General features: G+C 47.3%; 1 long non-coding RNA gene across 1 annotated transcript in view; it reads right to left on the reverse strand.

The window, feature by feature from the left end:
- The window catches only part of LOC109303330, a 6,522-nt gene extending 1,733 nt beyond the window's left edge, over positions 1-4,789 (reverse strand). Inside the window, exon 1 of the long non-coding RNA XR_002099058.1 lies at positions 4,753-4,789. This is a non-coding gene — a long non-coding RNA (uncharacterized LOC109303330). The remainder of the gene's footprint in view (positions 1-4,752) is intronic.
- Positions 4,790-5,242: the final 453 nt, after the last annotated feature.

Genomic DNA, 5,242 nt, shown 5'->3' on the forward strand with positions numbered 1-5,242 from the left:
CCAGGTCTTGCTGCAGTCTTTCCCTCCCTACTAGCGTGCAACTAGGGTTGCAGGAATATCATTTTGTTATTTTATTTGCAAAAGTCAGGGCCACCTCTCTCTCATCCATCTGCCTCTTAACCTACCCATTGTTAGTTAGCTTATGTGCATTGCTACGAAAATAAGACCCAAGATTAAAAAGTAAGCCTTTTTTGGTCTGAAAATAACATTATTGTGCACTTCCACAGTACTTTTCATCAGAGGATTTCAAAGTACTTTACATTCATTCATTCATATCCCCTCCCCTGTGAGTTACGTATGATTGGATAATACACAAAAAACACCAGACAATACACAGTTTACTAAAATCATTGGTTATTCAAATGCTAGCTGTGCTCCTTAGGGTCATGCAGTACTCTACTGATGTTCAAACTCTTCACCCAGATCAATGCATAACAGACATTGTGTGACATGGGGGCAGAAACAGCCAGATTAAAACACTCTGAACTGGGAAACCCAGAACATAGAAATGAACTATGAAGCAACTGAAGATGGGCCAAGAGCCAAAGTGCAGCCCCTTTAAAGGTCATCAATCTGCAAGCTGCCTAGCTTCACTGTGCTTCAGTGCTGGCTGGGCAAGCCATAGCATAATCTCTGAAATCAGCCGATACACTCCAACAGCAAAGTAGCTGGCTTTTGAGAATTTTCTAGGCTAAGGCCCTAGAATACACAGACAGTATGTGCTAGGCAACTTGCTCAAAGATCTTTGCAAAATTAACAGTATTGTATATGCCTTTTTTCTTTGAGGTGCAGAATGTCTGCCACTACACTGAATATAAAGGGAGATGCAGTTGCTCAGTAGTCTGTAAATCAGATCATAAAGTTATACAATTGGATCCTGGGTTTGTATTTTATCTGGTCCTAGCTCCTTGAGTAACTACTTGCTCAGTAATGGGTTAAATAGATATGGATGCCTAAATTACTGAGTTAAAAGCAGCAGCCAAAGTAGATTTAAGAACTGCTAAAATTAATTAGGTTAAAAAAACCACTGTACTGGAAGTAACAGCAAAATAATGAAGAAAATAAATAGTATTTCAGTGATACAAACTAAAGAAAGTTTGGTAAAGAACAAACATAAAGATATTAAAAGAACGAAATACGTAGAGCCTGGCCAAGTAAAGGCTAAATAGGGTTTGCACACAGAAACTAAAAGAGTATCAACTGAGACTGTTTAGGGTGGGGTGGGCAATTATTTTAGGTGGAGGGCTGCTTAATTAATTTTGGGGAGCTGCTGAAAGCTGCAAGGGTAGCCCTGCCCTTTGACAGGTGCTGCACCCCCTGGTCACCACCTTGAGACCAGAAGTCCCACCTCTAACCCCCGACCTTTACCACCAGAAGTCCCTGTGGGCTAAATCTAGCCTGTAGGCCTTATTTTGTTCACACCTGGTTTAGGGTGTTTATAGATTTTTTTTTTTTTTTTTTTTAGGGTCGGCAAGGACCTATTAGATCATGGAGTCCGACCCCCTGCCCTGGGGGGTAAATGGATTCTAAATGTGTTCCAAATGGATGCATCATAACTAGGAGCAATAGGATGAACAAAGGGAAATTTAAGTAGGGTATTCGCAAGATCTACTTCACTGCTGATTTAGTCTTCTAAGGGAACCTGTGAATCCCGTCACTTGTATCATTTAAAACTGAGCTGAACAAAATGCTGAAAGATTTTCATGGAACAATATTGGACTGAGGGAAGAATAAAAGTTTTATTTAAATGGTCTATATAAATGTCTTCCACACAGCATCCTCTAGTTGAAAGCCTGAAGTTTATGACAAAATGATCTGACAGCATACTGTTATGTTATATAAGATTATCATCACTATCAAACAGGGGGAACATGAAACTGAAGTAAAATGTATAGAATAATAGCAAATGATACAGAAGTATTACATCTTGTTTATATTTTCAGTTTTAAATCTGTACTTATTTCAAAACGGTGTCTCTGTACATGTAGTGTTTAATGTTAAAGCTAGATTTGCAATTTTTAATGAGTTCCACATTAGTTTTTAAAGGGACACCACCCATTTTGAAGCACACAGGGAGTAAAATAGTTTCAGGTGCTACCCCTACTGCTGAGTTACCATGCTACATTTTGTGAGTTAAAAAGATTCCTTGGTATTTATGTGGCTTTTCATACAGCAACTAGGAAAACTTACTATGAAGAACTCATGAAATGCTTATGTATAAAATTAATACATTAAACAAAAAATCTCTCTTACCCTTCAGCGACAATACTCTTAGGCATTGCTTGTCACAATTGCAAGAGAGCATATTTCAGATAGACTGTTCCTTTAAATTTTAAATAAAACAACTGATTATGGGGAACTGTCATTCCAAGTATAAATATACCTATAATGTAACAAAGCTGAGAAGCCCAAAAAAGAGGCATCCATTTTCACAGTCGTTAAAGCTCAAGAAAACTTCTATGCTCAGATATGGCTACTATAGCACTAATGAACATGACCACTAATGTCACTATTTTCTGCTCTGCTCCTCTGTATATTCTTTTGCACAGGGAGATATTTATAAATATCACTTGGATGCTGCTGCTAGACACTAGGATTCTTGCATCACAAGCTGGCTGCTGTGACACCTTCTTGCAAAATGCTTTAAACAAATTACTTTTCACTTGCTCAGAGTTTTTCTTAAACAATAATCAAAATAGCCAGCTTGTAATATAAAAGCACCAATGCCTAGCATAGGCAGTACAAAGGCATCCTTGATTCTGCATCTACAAGTGACCTAATATGGGAAGGCAAAAAATACTAGTATTACATGAAGACGGAACTGTGCCAGCTGCCTGCAGTGATTCCAGCAGCCAGCTTTAAAGTTACAGTGGGTATGTATGTTTCTTAAAGCATGTCTCTGGATATCACTGGAGATGCCCAGGTTCCATGCATGCAATACCAGATTCTTTCAGCCAGCAACGTCCACTGGGACTAAACCCTGGAAGGCAAAATGAGTCCTACTGTCTTAGCTCCATCTTGTCACCCATGGCAGTGAGACAGAACAGCTCTTACCTTTAGATTTCAGATTAGTGTTAGAGTTAGGCAATTATTTGATATTCTGGCTTCCTAGCTTATTGATAAGGACCGTTCTTCATGTGATGCACTGGAAAGATAGGCATTTAAATGGCCCCTTCCCCTGTCTTTTGCCCTGAAGAATGCCATATTTCTATATGATTTTTCTCGCACCTCATGCAGAAAGCTTGAGATACCCAAGGGAAGTCGCTTCTATTACACTGCTATGGACTACTCACATAAAATAAGACCTTTGACTTGTTTTATAAAGGTCACTTTGACTATCTGTAGCATTTAAAGATGGGTCTAGGGAACAAGGTACTTGAAAAGGGCATTGGATTGAGCTAGGATTCCCTATGAACTAAGTAAAATATTTCTTCAGTTATAGCAGCCATCTAGGCCCAAATCAACCTTCTTGGCATGTCTGAGGAATGTCCCTATCACAATTTTAAAGGATAGCCACTTACAGCAGAGCATGCAGTTTTATTTCATGTCACTCCCTAGTTGCTGCTATGAGCCCTGATTTGTAGAGCATTCCTATAGTCTTAATTCAAGGTTGATCCCTGGCACCCCCCTCCCTCCCACCACAGGGAGATAACTGCCAGCCACTCACCTCCAGCAAGATTCATGCAATCCTATCAGAAGAAACAGTTACTTGTAGTAGGGCAATGGCCTGTCAAGAAGACAGTTAAATCACATGGACCCCTAGAAACTACCTCCTTCACTGCTAAACATGGACCCATTGTAGGCAAGGTTCCATGTCAGTCAGGGGTACAGGAAGCAACAGGGCTTGTTTTTCCCTTTCAAAGGCCCTTGGGGTTGTCTTGCTGCGCAGACCACAAGTGCAGCACCCACCACAGCGCTGGCCGGAGGGATCTGCTTACACGTACCAGTGCAGCAAAAAGGGGTGCAGGAAGTTCTGCCTCTACTCCCCTGGAATTAGCCCTAAACCCCAGCCTCACATTTATTTGGCCCTAAATCAAGCAGGTTGGACCAAAGCTATGCCTTGGTGAGCACGGATGAGGACACTGAATAAGGCTGGGCCACTGCTGATTCCCTAAGGCGGCCGAGTGGGTCAGTGGGGATTATATAGGGGGAGATCAGAAGTAGCACCATTTTTGGGGAAATCAGCTCGGGTAGGAAACAGCAGTCCCTGAGCACACCAGGAGCGGGAAGACAATGCCGGTGCCCCCCGAGCAGATCGCATAGAGCCGCCCAGTGACGACGCGCGGAGGGGCCTCAAACCCATCTGGGCGAGCGGCTCGGCTCAGCCCGAAGGTGGCTCCGGGCCGCTCCCGCGGGAAGCAGCACACGTGGGTCCCCCGGCCCCCGCCCCCACGCAGCGCCCAGCTCCGGCCGGGCTGGGCGGCGCCGTGACGCGGCCCCGGAGGGGTGGGGGGAGGTGCCACGTGTCCGGGCGCTGCGCTTGGGGCGGACCCGCGCCTCCCGCGAGCCAGCGCCTCCGCTCCGCAACCAGCAACCGCGCGGAGGGCAGGGCGGCCAGACCGGCACCGCCCGCGCACATCGCGGCCTCAGCGGGAGAAACAACCGCCCGGGAGGGAGGTCCTGCCCTGCCTAGCCGTAGGAGCCTAGCTGCAGGGAGGCCGCGGCCGCGAGGCTCTGGGGACCGTAACTCCCAAGTCGCCCGGACCCGCCCCAAGACCCCCCGGCGAGACCTGCCTGTTATCCGTGACTCACCCGCGCGGGGGAAGGAGCGGGGTCACGTCACCGCCCTACCCTGCCCTGCCCTGCCCTCCCCCGGCCCCTTTTCTCGTGCCCCTCCCCCCGGCGCAACAGCGAGCGACTACAGCACGCATGCGCCCCCGCCGCGTCTTGACGCTTGCTCGCCGCCAACCGCAGCTCCCGTTCCTCCGCCCCCTCCGGCGATTTGAATATGCTAATGAGAGCGCGGCGGGAGCCCTATGGTGCGGCGGGCAGGCCGTCACGTGTCGCGGGGACGTGTCCGGCGGGGGCGGTGCCCGACCTGCCCAGGCTGCCTTAAAAGGGGGAGTCGAGCGAGGAAGCGCCTCAGTCAGAGACAGAAAGTGCCGGGGTGGGGGTGCGCGCGGCGGCTCCACCCCAAACTTCTGAGTTACATCCACAGGGGGGAGGGAGCGGCGACCGCAGCAGCAGCCGGGCAGCCCCCGCCCGCTGCGCCTTACACCCCGCGCGTCCGAGCCGAGCCGGG

The sequence above is a fragment of the Gavialis gangeticus genome, unplaced genomic scaffold, assembly GCF_001723915.1.
Source record: "Gavialis gangeticus isolate Ggan-Ray unplaced genomic scaffold, GavGan_comp1, whole genome shotgun sequence".
NCBI classification, from domain to species: domain Eukaryota; kingdom Metazoa; phylum Chordata; order Crocodylia; family Gavialidae; genus Gavialis; species Gavialis gangeticus.